The following is an 18,037-nucleotide window of genomic DNA, read 5'->3' as shown; positions in this document are numbered from 1 at the left end:
TCAAAATTGTGCATCGAGGAATGTTATGCAGTGTAAGTCTGAGGTTGAGTGTTACTTTATGGAAGAAATCAAGGCACCTAGTGATATATTCTAGGTATTAACTTGGTGGAAGGTGAATTCTGGCAAGTTTCCAATCCTTTCCCGAATAGCCAGGGATGTATTAGCCATTCCTATGACTAAGGTTGCCTCTGAGTCGGCGTTTAGCACCGGAGGTTGTATCTTGGATGCTTATCAGAGTTCATTGTCTCCAACCATCATCGAGGCCCTCGTTTGCACACAGAACTGGTTAAGTTCAACGCCCATTGGAGTAGTTACCATTTATGCTGAGATCTATTAGCTTTAATTAGGTAACTTTATGATTTTAAATAATTATTTAAATAATTTTTATGTTTTCATTATTTAATTTATAATTTATTTGATTTTGTAGACTTAGTTTAAACCCCAAACTAATTGTGGATGACTGAGAGTCTGAGACCGACGCACCGTGGGATGCTTACCATAATGTAAAACTCGTCAAAGTTCGAGGTGGATGTGAGTTCATAATATCACTTGGCTGATGGTATAGAAGTTTATATTTAAATGACTAAAAAAAAAGTAGTACATCTCATCAATAAAAGTTAAAACTTCATGCAGAAAAATTGAAAATCACTATTGAATCATCGACTCAAATGCATGGACTGTCCAAGACTGATGTGGGGCTTTGTGGCTATTTCATATTTGAATGAAATCTATGACATTATTCAATATTTTGGTACTGTAAATTTAAATTTATTGCCATTTGTAGTTTTAAATTTAAATTTATGGTTTGCAATTTGTAGTTTGATTTAGTTATTGTATTTAAATTTTAGCTTTTTAACTTATTTTTTATAGTATTTATATTTTTTAATTATTCTTTTACATTATTAAACAGGGGTTGATATTGGGCCGATCAGAGCCCATTTTCTTAGTAGGGCAACAAGGCCAGAGTAAGGCGACTGGGCCTGAAAGTTGGAGGCCACCCCTAGGATTGATGAATGCAAGGTTTGTTCACAATTGCTAGTTGACTAATAAAAAGTCAAGCGAAAAATTAATTATCCATGATAATGCATGCATAATAAAAAGTTATTGAAATTACCCAAGTACTCCTATATTTAGATCTCACGTTGACCAGACAAACAACCTGTTTGTTTTCTACCGCACTAGCAGCCAGAACCTATGGCGATCTTCAAACTATTGACTTCTCTCCTAGAACTCCGGTGGCTGAAATCGATCACTTCAAGTTCGACACGGAGTAAGTACGCATACAATGAGAGAAAGGGAAAAACACTAGAAAATTCTTCACAACAATTTTCTCACACTCAACCTCTTGGATCTCTCTTCGATCTCCAAGCACTCTGAAAAATAATTGATCAAAAGATCCATCCCTCAGCCGAAATCTTTAATTAAATATGCTACCCAGTATTTGATCGATAGTAGGACTCTGCTGACAGATGGAGTCTGTTAGGAATTTCAAGTGCAGTAGGAATCTTCTGACTGGAGGACTCTGCTGGGAACGAGTTTGCTGACGCGTCTGTTGACACCTGGCGCTGAGTTTTCTCATCAGATACAATTTTCATTCAACTGGATAATTCCAGACTCATTGAACTTCGGATCCACACTCTCTTAACTTATCTAAACTCTTATATAACAACTACTTAAATAAAATGTAGTTAGATAAAGATGACATATTTACATTCATCCAATCTCAACAAACTACTAAGTTAAACAAATCTTTATCATCCTAGTCATCTAATTCTAGCCAATCACTTTTACATTTACAATCTCCCCCTTTGGTGGATTGATGACAAAAACTTTGTTTGATGAATAGAGTACATACCTAAAACACAAACAACTAGTAGACCAAGATCTTGTGAAGGCATTATTAACTCATATTAGAAGTTCATTCTTAAAACATTCACCTGAAACCTTACATTGTTTGGTTACAAGTTACCCCAAATATAAGAAAACAATGAAATTAGACTTGTCTCTGAATTAAACCATATTTTAAGAAATACGAAATTAATCATTAGTAAGAAAAAATTAGCTACAATGTTGTACTGGTGTTGCTCCCCTTCAGTCTTCTGTTGCTCCCCCTTAATCTCTCCCCCTTTTTGTCAACAATGTGTCGAAGGGCTGCTACTCAACATTAGAATCCATAACGCACCCCATGACCTGCTGCACATCCAAGGACAACTACACTAATCTATTACTAATCTGCATTCCATCTGTGCGTAGGGCTATTATCTGCTGCTCCATTTTGGTATGTCTGACTTCCCATTTCTCAGCAAATGAATCATATTTTGAGATAAAAGATTGATTTGTTCGAGCACATTAAAAATGGGTACAGTAGGCTCGGGGGGATAAGAGGCCGACTTAGTGTGTGGTCTTTTATTGTTCAGAATAGCTTTTGCCTTGATCATAGTAAGAGCCGAAATGGATCCATGCACTTTCATGGTGGGATCATTTGGTCTCAATGGGACTTTGGTTATCATAGCCAGCTTGGTAATTAGACCACCAAAAGGGAGACTCAACTCTTTTTCCACATGAGAACGATGAATGAAATCAATCACACATCGTGGAAAGTCAATGGAGACACCCGTAGCCATGAAATCAATCACACATCGTGGAAAGTCTATGGAGACACCCGTAGCCAAAGCAAACATAAAATGGTTCCTATCTAAGGGAAGTTCAGTGTGTCGACTTATTGGCCATAAGGGCAACCTATGAACCCGAGGATTCCACTTTGACCCTTGAGGCCCAGCAATTAGGTTGCGCATGGCAACCTTCATTGGGGACCCCATTCCCCAGTAGGGATATCTGAGGTCCACTACTTCTGGAAGTTCATACAATTCTTTTATTTTGGCAAGGGTGCTATCAATTTTAACACTCCACAGAGTGGAGGAGATGCTATGATCATCAATGTTAAAATGGGCAAGGTTGGAGTAAAACTCACGCACCACCTCAACCCACGGCGTGGGTGAGGGAAGTGTGAGTTTTTCTCAATGTCGCTCAGTAAACACATGACTAATGATGTCAAAGGAGGGATCGAGAAAGTCATGGATGCTTACCTCTCTCTCACTGTCCTAACACAGGTCCGTGAGAGAATATGCTTCTATATGACGCTTTTGCTTCAGGTGAAGCGAAGCGCTCGAAAGCACCAGGTGTGGAGGGTTCAGTTTACAGTTTAATTGGTTCTGTCGTGTGACCCATGTTTTCCTCGGTGTGAGGCGTCTCTGGAAGAGATTCCCTCTCACTCGCTCCACTGGCAGGTGAGTTGGGCTCAACTAGTTTCTTTCTTTTGGCTTTTCTTTGAACCTCATCTGAAACACACAAGCACACATAACACATTAGTAGGATCATGCAACTATACCCATAAGGAGAACAAGTTACTTACTGGGCACACATGGAAACCTATGTACTTGATGGAGATTAAGCAAGCAATATAAATAATAAAATTTCGTGCTTGATATGTGTTCCATGAAACCCAAGAGGCCCACAACTCATGTTTTATGCATAGAGAAATCAAGGCAATGGGTTTAAAATTATGTATGAGGATGAATGAGTGCAAAACCAAAAAACATTGCAAATGAATATTTGTTTGAGGCAAAACTCAAATACTTGGTGGGCAGATCTTCGAAACTGAGTGATAGAATCATGGAAACAATCAAAATCCTTCCTGAATACAGCTCAATCTCAATCCCAACTCAGATAATCCATTGTTTCATACCCCATTCTCTTTAGATCATTATGACAAACACTCAACAAACCCATCTATTTCGCAATTCCCAATTGGGAATCTCGTGCTCTAGAACTTGAAGAAATACTTGAGGGTTGTAAGGGACACTTACCTCGAATTGGAGTAGTATAGATGAGGAATCCACTTTGATTTTGAGCTCAAATAGTGGAAAAATGCACACTCAAAGTGGGATAAGGCACGAAAGAGCATAAGAGAGACATGGGGAGTGGGAATTGGGAATGAGGGGAGACCGTGCTATGCAAGAGAACCCCCCCCCCCAACACCGTATCCCTACTGAGACTTAGCCAAATTTTCCAATACCTCCCAGAGTCCCATTGGGACTCAATACTCATGAGAAAAAAAAATTGGGTATATATCTATAATTTTTCTTTTCCATTTTTTTAAAATTATTATTAAATTATTTTTTTATTTTTTTATTGACACATAATACCAAACAAAACAAACAAAGCAAACAAAACACAGAGAACCAAACATTGAAATTTTGTCTGTAATTATTGTTTTGCTCACAAACACAATTTACTCCATTGAGCTAAGTTTAGGCCTCTAGTTTAGCACAATGCCAAACATCATTCTACTCACACTATTCACCCATACAGGAGATGCACTTTCTCAGCTGTAGCCATCACCATGGTATCTTGTACCTCATTAGTTGAACAAACAAAGGTCATGTGAGTGTGTGAGTGAGGTTTTTATTTTCTTCTTCCCCTATTTTATTTTATTTTTTATTTTCTTTTGAGATTCTCCTCTGGGATGATCTTTTTCCTTAAAAGTCAAACTTCATACTAAGCCTAGATACTTGAAAAAATATCTTCTCCAAGCACAAGGTGCTTTGAGCTCTAGTCATGTCCATAGTTGGATTGCTCATCTTTTTCCATAATAACTAGAGCAATGATTTTTTCTATAAGAACTTCATAGTTGTGATCTGTTTTTAGTGTTTGTCTTTTTCCACAATAATGAAACACATGACTTTTTCTATGTGGATCCACCTTTATGCTTGGCAAGAGAATATGTTTTTCTTTTAGTACTCAGTTCAACTAGTATTAGTTAATTTAAGGAATAGACTTCTCTCTTCCTATTGACCATCATAAACACTTAGAAGGTAGGGTTAGGTTCCTCACAGTGCATAGACAAGGGCCTTTGAATGCTCGACCATAAGATTAGTACCCCCACGATGAGATGCTTAACCAAGACAAAATGCTTCAATCCAAACAAGGCTAATATGGTGAGGGTCAGAATGTTCAACCACTTGGCATACACCTTAAGCTTACATCTTGCTCAATGTTGATTCCATTAAATCTGTGAGAAAACATGCTAAAGGAAATTCAACCAAAAACAAACTACAAAAAAAAAATATAATAATCCAAAAATTTAAATGCACGAAAATGGTGAAACATTTTAATGCATATCACACACACCAATGGCTTTTCTTAAATATTCAAACCTTAACCCATCTAAGGGTTTTGTAAATAAATCAACCAATTGATGCTCAGTAGCCACACGCTCTAGGGACACAATTTTTTACTCTACCAAGTCTCGAATAAAATGATGTCTAATGTCTATATACTTGGTTCTAGAGTGCTTAACAAGACTTTTTGAGATACTAATTGTACTAGAATTATCACAGTAGACTGTCATAGTATCTTGAGAGAAACCATAGTCCTCAAGCATCTTTTTCATCCAAAGAAGTTGTGTACAATATCTTCTTGCTGCAATGTACTCGGCTTTAACAGTAGATAAGAAGATGGAGTTTTGCTTTTTACTCATCCATGCAACCAGATTTCCACCTATATAAAAGCAACCTCCTAATGTGCTTTTTCTGTCATCTGCATTCATAGCCCAATTAGCATCCGAATATCCAACTAGAGTCAAGTTAGAATCTTTAGAATACAAAATCCCATAATCTACAGAAACAGTTAGATATTTAATGATTCTTTTTACTGTAGTAAGATGTGATTCCTTAGGATTAGTTTGAAATCTAGCACACACACCAACACTAAAAGCAATATCGGGTCTACTTGCTGTAATATACAGCAAACTCCCTATCAAACTTCTGTAAAATGTAGGATCAATGTTCTTAGTTGTGGGATCCATGCTATTTTTATTGAAGTGCTCATAGGAGTACGAGCATGAGTCTTTCCTTCCATTCCAAACTTCTTAACAAGATCTTTAGCATACTTAGATTAAGAAATGAAAATTGCCTCTTTTGTTTATTTAACTTGAATGCCCAAGAAGAAATTCAGCTCACCAATCATACTCATTTCAAAATCAGATTTCATTTCATTAGCAAACTTATAAGAAACGGAGTCAAGAGTTGCACCAAACACAGTGTCATCTACATAGATTTGAGCAATGAGAAGTTGTTTACCTGTTTTTCTTAAGAAAAGAGTTCTATCAGCTTGTCCTCTAGTGAAACCATGCTCAAGTAGATAAGTTGTCAACCTTTCATACCATGCTCATGGTGCTTGCTTTAGTCCATATAGTGCCTTCTTCAACCCGTACACATGATCAAGATAAAGATCCTTTAGATTGCTCAACATATACTTCTTCTTGTAAAAGTCCATTTAAAAATGCACTCTTAACATCCATTCGATACAATTTAAAATTTAAATGACAAGTTATAACAAGCAATATGCAAACATATTCCAAACGTGCAACAGGAGCAAAATTTTCATCAAAATCAATCTCTTCTACTTGTGTGTAGCCTTGTCCAACGAGTCTAGCTTTATTTCGAACTATGGTGCCATGCTCATAGGACTGTTCTTGAAAATCCACTTGGTTCCAATGATATTGTAGTTTTTATGTCTGGGAACCAACTCCCATACTTCATTTCTTGTGAATTGATGAAGTTCTTCATGCATGGCATTTACCCAACTTTCATCACTTAAGGCTTCTTCAATCTTCTTGGGTTCTACCTACGAAAAATGGCACAAAAAAAAAAAAAAAAACTAGATTTAGTACTCTTTTTCTAAGTCTCATTCCTACATCTAGCTCACCAAGAATGTTTTCTTTTGGGTGATTATGATTAATTCTTGATGATGGCTCATTGTCCCGTGAAGGAGAAGAATTTGGAGGAGTTTCCTCTACACGGCCTACATCACTTTGTTTTTCAGACTTTTCTTTCGTGCCTCGAACTAACTCACTCATGTTTTCAAATTCTCTTTTTATAGTTTCGACTAAGTCATGATCTATAACGACATTAATTGATTCCATCACAATTTTTGTACAAGGTTATAGACTCTATATGCATTGCTATTTGAGGAATATCTAAGAAATATCCCTTCATCACTCTTGCTATCAAATTTATGTGAATTTTCTCGGTCATGCAAGATGTAGCATCGACTCCCGAAGACTTTAAAATGCTTGACAGTGGACCTTTTGTCTTTCCACAACTCGTAGGGGTGTGTCTTGTATCTGGCCTAAGAACCACTCGGTTTAGAGTATAACCTGTTGTGTTGACAGCATCTCCCCAAAAATATAAAGCCATCTTTTTGCTGCTCAGCATGGTCCAAGCCATCTCTTGAATTGCTATATTTTTTCTTTCTACTACTCCATTTTATTGAGGTGTAATTAGAGCAGAAAACTCTTGATGTATACCCTGTTCATCACAAAAAGAAGAGAAATTAAAATTTTCAAATTCCTTACCATGATCACTACGAACTCTAGAGATAGAAAGGTCCTTCTCTATTTTTAATCTCTGGAACAGCTTCTTGGCAAGATCAAAAGCTTCAAATTTTTCTCTTAATGGTATGGTCCAGGTAAATCTTGAAAAATCATCCACAATGACCATAATATATTTCTTCCCACCAAGGCTCTCAGCTTGTGTTGGACCCATTAAGTCCATGTGGAGTAGTTCAAGAGGCCAAGAGGTGAGTATGTTAGAAATTTTCTAATGGTGAGATCTTGTTTGCTTTCCTTCTTGACATGCTCCACACACCATCTATTTCACTTTTAGAGACTTCGGTAACCCAGCTGTAGCTTCCTTTTTGGATATTTTTTATAGGTCTCTTAGATTGATGTGACCAAGACATTGGTGCCAAAACTCGACTTCATCCATTAGTACCTTCTGACAGCATATATTTGTTGTTGGAAAGACTCCATAGCAATTTTTCGATGTTCTAGTGCCCTTCAAGATCTATTCTCCAGTTTGATTGTAGACATTCCATTTATCCTTTGAAAACTACACAGAAAGATTTTCATCACAAAATTGACTAATGCTAAGCAAATTTGCCTTGAGGCCATTAACAAATAAAACATTATGGAGAATAGGTAGTCTAGGAATTTCTATACTTCCCTTTCCTTCAAGTATTGTCTTTTCCACATCTCTTGATACTTGTTCCTTTTTATTGGGAAGACAAAAATCTACTAGCTCACCAAGTTTATGACTTATGGTAATTATTTGATGACTCAAATTATCAACCTTGGTTACTAAGTTTTTCTCTTTTCCTGTAATTTTTCTTTTTCCCTCTTTTTCTTGCATTTTTCTTAAATTAAAGCAATGTGGTCTTACATAACCAAGCATACCACAAAAATGACAAGTAGAAGTAAACTTACCTTCGGACTTACCTTGATTGGGCTTCTTTATCATTGACCTATCGTCTGAGGCTCTTGAAACATGAGTTTTAGACACGGCCTTCTTTGGAGCTTCCTCATCTTGACTTTCTTTAACAAAAATGATACATTTTGATGAAGTGGCAGCAGATGACGAGACCTTAAGTTCCATACCATGAGAAGTCATGTACCCCAAGCCCATGCGATCACAACTAGATTTTTGAAAATTCAATATCTCGTCAAGTTTCTAAGTTGCATTTTTTTCTTTGAGTTCTTGCATCATTTTCAACTCCTCTAGTACACCTCGTTGAACATGTAACATTGATATTTCAATTTCATTTATCTTTAGTGCCTTGGATAGATTACTCTTTTCATTTTCCATAGTAGCGAGCTTTTTATACAACTTCTTATTCAATTTCTTCAATTTGACTACTTCTTCACATAGATCATTGTAGGCTTCTTGCTTAGCTCATGATCTGTCACAACTAAAGCTACCTTCGAATCACTATCAACATCATCACTTTCAGATTTGGTTAGATTAACATCATAAAATTCACTAACAGCAGCAGAAAAAGCTATAAATGAAGTTCCATCCTCGAATGATGAACTGAAATTTTCAGAATCAGAACAGTCATGGGTAAGTTTGGGGGGTGAGATGAGAATTTTGTGTTTTATTTGAAAGTTTAAAATATTATGTTTTAATGTTATTATTGTGTTGGGATTTGAAAAAGTTGAATTATTTATTATAGAATTGTTTATTATATTTTGTATGGAGATTTGAAAAAGGTGTAATGATGAGATGAGATGAGAATTTTGAGATGAAAAAGCTCTTAGAGTGTAACGTTAAGAGCTTTACCCTTGTTTCTTTTGAAATTTGGACACTCAATTCTTATATGACTATACCCTGAGCATTCATGACACTTAACTTTATCTTTTTGCTCAGATTTATATTTGTTCCATTTTTCAAATTCACTTTTTTTAGCAGGAAATTCCTTACATCTCTTTTGCTTTCCATTTGTTCTCTTGTTAAACATGAATTTTCTAGCAATAAGGGCTATGTCCTCATCATCTAGATTTTCCTCATCAAAAAAATCTTCACATTCTTCTTTTGTAGTTTTCGATGCAATAGACTTACCCTTTTTCATTTAAAGAAGTGAATATTCATAGGTTTGTAGAGAACCTACTAGTTCTTCAACCTTGATTGCATCCAAGTCCATGCTTTCCTCTATAACAGTGACCTTTGGGCGAAATCTTTCAGGTAGAGATCTTAGGATCTTCCTGTAATAGCCCACTAGAAATTCATTGGAGGAATTTCTATTGACTTTAGGAATCTCGTGAAAACCCATAAGCTTTTACGAATCGACCAATCGCTTAGGTTTTAGTCTGTCATCATGATCAGTGTTATCACTCACTATGGTACTAGATTTATGATTTTAATTATTTGAGATAGTTAGTGTAACAGCCCGCTAGAAATTCATTGGCGAAATTTCTATTGACTTTAGGAATCTTGTGAAAATCCCATAAGTTTTTACGAATCGACCTATTGCATAGGTTTTAGTCTGTCAACATAGTCAGTGTTATCACTCACTATGCTGCTAGAAATATGAGTTTTATTTATTTGAGGTGGTTAGAAGTGTCAGAATGCTTTATGGTCTACGCCATTACACTCAGTGGATTATTTAGGATTTTATGGCACAATATCTTATTTTCATAATTCCGGACGAAACGTCTGTTGGAAATTGTGAAATTATTTTTAGGGGCACTTCGAGGTTAAATTTCGGTAAAAGATTTTCACTATAAGTTAATATGAATATTTAGGAATTTTTAGTACTAAGTTTATGATTCACTTTTTCGAAGTGAATAGTAACCTCGGTAAGCGCACCAATTGCAGTGTTTCGAAATCACAGTGTGGAATGTCCAAATTGGATTAGAGAAGTTTTATTTGGACACTTGGCAAGATCTTAGCCACACTTAGTGAATAATTTTAGACACTTGGCACCATAAGGAACGTTTGTTGGATTTGAAGGAATGAAGGTGTGAGATCATGTCGCTTAAGCAAAACTTTGTTTCATCTGCTCAACCAAATTGTGCCAGATCAAAGAGGTTTTCAATCCTAGTGAAATTCTAAATGGTGGGAATCCAATCGAAAGCCCAAAAGCTTGGTTGAAATCGAAACCCTAAACGGTTTCCCCAAAACCCTAAAGTTGGCTTCTAAACATTTTCTAATCCGATTTCTAGCATTGTGTTTAATCACTTGATTAAATCACTTCCACATGCTATTAATCCTTCAAATTTGTGTTAGAATATCATTATCCAACCTTGTTAACCTTGAAAAATTGATTAGGCCAAGTGATATTGGATTTGGGCTTGATAGCAACCCAAACCCTCTTTAAACCCCAAATTTTAGGCCCATTCGGTTTAGGCCCTTTAAGGCCCACGAATTTGGTCACCATAGGATTGCTTCATGGCTAAGTTTTGTACCCCCACTTGGCTGGCCAGATCTGTACAAGAAGAGCCTAGAAGGTTCTTGAAAGACATAGCTAAAGGGCCACCTCACTCATTCACTCTTACACTCCACCTTAAGAAAAGATCTTGGTCTGATTTTTATGAGAAGAAAAGGCCAACACTCAACCATTCCTTCAGTCATATCACTTCCCATAACTTGTGTAAGAGGCTCTTCAGTCCACTTCCCACGAAAAAGCAACTCTCCTTTACACTTTTCCTTCATAGAACACAAAAGACACTCTCGGACAGTTTTTCGTACCTCTTTTGAATGCCTGTTTCGAAGCTTTTGTAAGTGTTTCCTCGCAACGTTTCCTTCATGAAAGTTGTTTCTTTTGGAGTCTAGTTTACGTGGATATCTTATTTGTTCCATTTGGAGATCATTTGATTGGTAAAAAGTTGTTTAGACCCCAGAAAGGTCATTCTGGGCGATAAACTGGAGAGTGTGTTATATTTTGGAGTTTTTGACCAAGCTAATGAATAGATCTTGGTCCGAAATTTTTATGGAGTACTGTTAACATGTGTATATGATTATTGGTTGAGGATTTGTTGCATGATTAAATGTTTTGGTGAAATATTTGCTTAGGTCTAGAAACTTAGAAACTGGAAGAGGAAAAACAGTTTCTGTTTTGAGAAAGTTTAAATCTTTTATGGTTTAATCTTATTCCAATGGCTTTGATATTTTTATTGGAAGATCCTAAGCATCTTATATACATGTTAGAATGTTATTTTGAAGATATTTGATGTTAGTTTCGAACATATGAAATTTTATGGAAGGAGATATTCGGTTAGGCCAAAGTGATGATGTTCTTGGCTAAATTTATGTTTTGGTTGATGTTTACCCATGTGATCTTGAGTTTGAAGCTTGGATCTGTTTTAGGACACCTTTTTGAACCATGTGATGTTTTGGTTTGAAGATCACTTCTTTATAAGTCATGGATCAAGAGGTTGATCAAAACAAGTTAGAAACAAAATTCTGTTTTGAACTTAGAAGAGAAACCAAAAAGTTCAAGCATGGTTTTAGTGATTTTGATGACTTTTGTTCATGATTCAAAACATGATTATTCTTAAGAATATGTTATGAGTGTAGTAGAAGAAAAATTTTGGTTTAATCATGAGTTTTGAGATTTGAAAGAATTACAACAAAAAGCAAAGGAAATAGCCTTGTAAGTTTCGGCCATATAGAGTTTTGATGGTTGTGTTTAGTTTTAAATTTTTATGAATTGATATTTGAGTTTAGGACAAAATTTACATAATGTATGTAAATTTTGGTGATTTTTGTAGTTATGATGCAAAATCCTTAAGTTAGGGGTAAAATAGTCATTTTCCCACATGTAGAAGGTAAAATGGTAATTTTACTCTAAGTTGATATTTTTCCATATTCCTAATTGTTAGTGATTAAGTTCTAATTTTTAGAAATCACTACTTTCAGTTTCCCGTGATCGCACTTGAGTTTTGTCTCGAAGCGCGAAAATCGAGGTAAGTTAGCTTTTAACTTACTATCAATTTAATGTGTATGTGTGATAAGTAAGGGAACTAAATTGTATGTATGCATGTTATCATATGTGCCATGCCAAGTCATTACATATTTATCTGTTACACAGAATTTATTCTGTCATGAATTATTCATCTGTTACACAAGATATTCTGTCACGTATTGCTATACATGCTATACATTGCAAGTATGTCATGTTAAGTTAAGTATGCCATCTGTTACATGTATTTCTTGTCATGTAATATTCATTGTCACATGTTACGCCATGTTAAGAAATGTTGTCTGTTATATGGTATGCCATGTTACGAAATGTTGCATGTTACATGTATGACATGTTATGAAATGTTCTCTGTTACATTTATGTCTCGAAGTATGTCATGCATGTCGTCCTACGTTCATGTCACGTTATGTTACGTCAAGATTTATATCTTTTATGTCACGTTCATGTTACGTCACGTTACGAAATGTCATGTCTGCCAGTTAAGTCATTCATGTCAATCACGACCCTAAGCGCTAGGATGGGGTAATATCCTAGTGGAACTCCTTTGTTCACGCTGGAGTGTCTAAATATGTGTGAAATTCCCTGGGTTGACGAAGTACAGTCAACAGGTTGCGAATGGGGCCTAATTAGCTGGTCACCGGAGCGCGCCAGGCACTAACGCCGATGGTGCCACACATTATGTTACGTGTGTCCACAGCAAGTGTGGCACAAACAATAAGTCATGGGGCCACAACAACTGTGGAGCATGAAGTATGGGGCCACAACAACTGTGGAGCATACACTACGTGAGACACAGCAATTGTGACACGTAGAATACGTGGGGCCACAACAACTGTGGAGTACGTATTAACGCACTCACAGCTGGTATAGACACCTGTGATGTGATGCGGTAATCGGCAGGGACACACGGCTCAAGGGGACCTGTGTAGCACCCATATGGTCACGTTAATGATTAAGTTTATTGAATAAGATTCCAAGTTCAAGTCATGTTTCACGTTATGTTACGTTCAAGTTTACGTTCACGCAATCATGGTAATCCCATGAGACAAGAATATGTTTCAAGTTCATGTTATGTTATGTTCACGTTCACGTTATATTCCAAGTTCATGTTATGTTATGTTCACGTTCACGTTATATTCCAAGTTCATGTTATGTTATGTTCACGTTTACGTTATGTTCCAAGTTCACATTTATGTTATGTCATGCTCAAGTTCAAGTTCAAATTATGCATGTTCACGTTCATGTTATGTTTCAAGTCCATGTTATGTTTCAAGTTATGTTTCAAGTCACGTTCATGCTAAGCTTCAGTTTCAGTTTAAGTTATGCCAGTTATGTTATGTTGTATGTCAAGTTATGCTATGATTACTTACGATTTGATTATGCATTCATGCTTTTACTGCCATGCATGCATCATTAACCTGTGTGGAAGTTTCTTGTTAACTTGCTGAGATTTGTAATCAAATCTCACTGTGGTAGTCCCAACTACCATTCCCCCCGAATGGTAGATTTTGTTACAGGATCTGAAGGAGAATCGGGAATCGACCAATTGGAAATGGTCGACTAAGCGACGATGCGATGTAGGTGTTAATACAGTAGTTACCTCAGATTACTACTTGTATTTGTAGAGTTCAATCTCCATCACTCTTTTGATCACAACCTTTTCGGACTAGTGTTGTGATATCAGTTTTTGAGTATGTCATTATGTATGAAGAATGTTTTAAGTATTTGGGATATTTCAGTTTGGTGCATAGTATTGCTGAAGAAAAAAAAAAAATTATCCGCTGCGAATATTGCATAATGCTAGATGCATGTTAGGAATATTGCATCTTATATGTCATGAACGGGGGCAGGTAACCTTGTGTTGCATGTCTCGACGCTTCAAATGTCCGTTCGATCCCAAGCGGAATTTGCGGGCGTCTCAGTTAGAAGTGTCAGAATGAGTTATGGTCTGCGCCATTAGACTCAGTGCATTATTTAGGATTTTATGGCGCAATAACCTATTTTCATAATTTCAGACGAAATGTCTGTTGGAAATTGTGAAATTATTTTTTGGGGCACTTCGGGGTTGAATTTCGGTAAACGATTTTCATTATAGGTTAATATGAATATTTAGAATCTTTAGTACTAAGTTTATTATGTATTTTTTTGGAGTGAATAGTAACCTCGATAAGCGCACCCACTGTAGTATTTTCAAAATCATAGTGTGAAATGTCCAAATTAGATTGGAGGAGTTTTATTTGGACACTTGGAAAGATATTAGCCATACTTAGTGAATGGTATTAGACACTTGGCACAAAGAAGAACCATTAGATAGATTTGTGAAGGAATCAAGGTGTGAGATCATGCCACCTAAGCAAAGTTGTGTTTCATCTGTTCAACCAAATTGTGCCAGACCAAAGAGGGTTTCAACCCTAGCAAAACCCTAAATGGTTGGAATCCAATTGAAACTCCAAAAGCTTGGTTGAAACCAAAACCCTAAATGGTTTTCCCAAACCCTAAAGTTGGCCTCCAAACCATTTTTAATCCGATTTCTAGCATTGTGTTTAATCACTTGATTAAATCACTTCCACATGCTATTAATTAATCAAATCTTTGTTATGACATCATTATTTAACCTTTTAAACCTTGGGAATTTGATTGGGCCAAGAAAAATTGATTTTGGGCTTGATAGTATCTCAAACCCTAACTAAACCCCTTTAAACCCCAAATTGAAGCCCACTTGGTGGGGCCCACCAAAGCCCACGAAATTGGCCACCTTGGCAAAGCTTCTTGGAGAAGTTTCCTCCCCCACATGGCAGACCATCCACTGCCATTGGCTGCACCCAATAGTGCCTTGTTGTGAAGGAGAAATTCACTCCATCAACTTCCATCTTTCACAACTGCTGCAAGCAGTCTCTGCCCCTCACTATTCTCCACTTTATGTCACATAGCCACCTTCAATCAAGGGTCATTCCAGCCCACAACTTCCCCCTCCAGGAGTCTATAGTCGTGCAAGGCACTTTTCATTCCATTTTATCACTTATTTTCCTCCGTTCTTAGAAAGAAACCCAAAAGAGCTCTCTCGGGCAGATTTCTGAGACATTTTGCGTGGCCATTTATGACCCTTTGTAGGTATTTTTGCATGATGATTCCTTCACATAAGTTGTTCATATTTGAATCTAGTTTCCGTGGATATCTAATTAGTCTCATTCCATGCTGATTTGATTGGTCAAAAGTATTTTTAACCATGGAAAGGTCATTCTAGGCGTGAAACTGGAGAGTATGTTATGTTTTGGAAGTTTTGACCAAGCTAATGGATATATCTTGGTCCGAAAATTTTATGGAGTGCTGTTAACATGTGTTTATGAATGTTCATTGAGGTTTTGTTGCTTGAATAAAGCTTTTGATGATAGATTTTCTTAGAGTTAGAAACTTGAAAACTGGAAGTGGAAAAACAGTTTCTGTTTTGTGAAAGTTTGAATATTTCGTGGTTTAATCTTATTCCAAAGGCTTTGATATTTTTATATGATGATCATAAGCCTCTTATATACATGTTAGGATGTTATTTTGAAGATATTTAGTATTAGTTTTAAAGATATGATTTTTTATGCAAGAGGATTTCGGTTAGGCCTAAACTTTGATGTTTTTGAGTTAAATCCATGTTTTATTAAATTTTAGCCATGTGATTTTAAGTTTGATGGTTGGATCTTCTTTAGGACACATTTTTAAACCATGTGATGTGTTAGTTTGAAGATCACATGTCTTTGAGCCATGGATCAAGAGATTGATCATAGTTAGTTCGGAAAAACAGTTTCTGTTTTGGACTAAGTTTAAAACCAAAAACTCCAAGTGTTGTTTTGTGATTTTTGGTGAGCTTTGTTTGATGATTTAAAGCATTTTTTATCTTAGGATGATGTTATGAATATGTTAGAAGTAAGATTTGATTTTTTGGAATTTTTGGAGATGTTTTTATTAAGGTCAAAACTTGTGATTTAAGGTTTACGTTTTGTTAAAAAGTTTGGGGTCTTTTTACAAAAAGTTTGGCGTTGATAATTAGCTTTTTCTTAATGGATATTTTTAAGGGTGTTTTTAAACTTAGGATAGGAAGATCTTTGTTACAAGATTTTGGTTTATTCATGAGTTTTGAAACTTGAAAGAATTGCAACCAAAATCAAGACAAATGCCCTATGTAGGTTTCGGCCATAGTGAGTTTTTCATAGTTGTGATTGGTCTTAAATTTTTCTGAGTTGATATTTGAGTTTGGGACAAAATTTATATGAGGAATGTAAATTTTGGTAATTTTTGGAATTAGGATATCAAATCCTTAAGTTAGGGGTAAAATGGTCATTTGCCCACATGTAGAGGTTAAAATGGTAATTTTATTCTAAGTTGTCTCTTTTCACATTTCTAATTGTTAGTAATTAATTTCTAACTTTTAGAATAACCTTTACAGTTCCTCGTGTTTCGTACTTTATTCTAGTAGAACGCGACGATCGAGGTAAGTTAGCTTTTAACTTACTATCAGTTTAATGTGTATGAGTGATAAGTAAGGGAACTAAAGTGTATGTATGCATGTTATCATATGTGCCATGCCAGGTCATTACATATTTATCTGTTACATAATTTGTTCTGTCACGAATTATTCATCTGTTACACAAGATATTCTATCACGTATTTCTATACATTACTATGCATTGCAAGTATATCATGTTAAGTTAAGTATGTTATCTGTTATATGTATTTCATGTCACGTAATATTCACTGTCACATGTTATGCCATGTTACAGAATATTGTCTGTTACATATATGCCATGTTATGAAATGTTGTCTGTTATATTTATGTCCCAACTATGTCATGTCTATCATCTTACGTTCACGTCACGTTACGCTACGTTAGGACTTCTGTCTTTTCATATCCATATCATCCCGTCTCGAATACAGTTTGTGTATCTCGAGAACAATCTTGTTAAATTATTCATGTCAATCACGACCCTAAGTGCTAGAATGGGGTAATATCCTAGTGAAACTCCTTTGTTCACGCTGGAGTGTCTAAATAGGTGTGAAATTCCCTGGGTTGACGAAGTACAGTCAACAGGTTGCGAATGGGGCCTAACTAGCTGGTCACCGGAGCGCACCAGGCACTAACGCTGATGGAGCCAAACTTTATTTTACGTGTGTCCACAGCAAGTGTGGCACAAACAATTCATGGGGCCACAACAACTGTGGAGTATACACTACGTGAGACACAACAACTGTGACACGTAGGATACGTGGGGCCACAACAACTGTGGAGTACGTATTAACGCTCTCACAGCTGGTATAGACACCTGTGTTGTGATGCGGTAATCGGCAGGGACACACGACTCAAGGGGACCTGTGTAGCACCCATATGGTCACTTATAATTAAGTCTACTAAGAAAGATTCCAAGTTCATGTATTTCACGTTCAAGTCATGTTTCACGTTATGTTATGTTCAAGTTTACGTTCATGTCAAGTTTCAAGTTTATGTCACGTCAAACTAAGTTTCAGTTCCAGTTCAAGTTATGTCAGCTCATGCCATGTTATGTCAAGTCACGTTATGCTTATTATTCCATGCCATGTTATGTCAAGGCATGTTATGCTTATTATTTCATGCCATGTTATGTCAGGTTATGTATTGTTTACTATTGACTTTGATTGTGCATTCATGCATTTATTGTCATGCATGCATCATTAACCTGTGTGAAGTTTTTTGTTA

Source organism: Juglans regia, chromosome 8 (assembly GCF_001411555.2).
Source record: "Juglans regia cultivar Chandler chromosome 8, Walnut 2.0, whole genome shotgun sequence".
NCBI lineage: Eukaryota > Viridiplantae > Streptophyta > Magnoliopsida > Fagales > Juglandaceae > Juglans > Juglans regia.
This window is presented reverse-complemented; position numbering follows the sequence as displayed.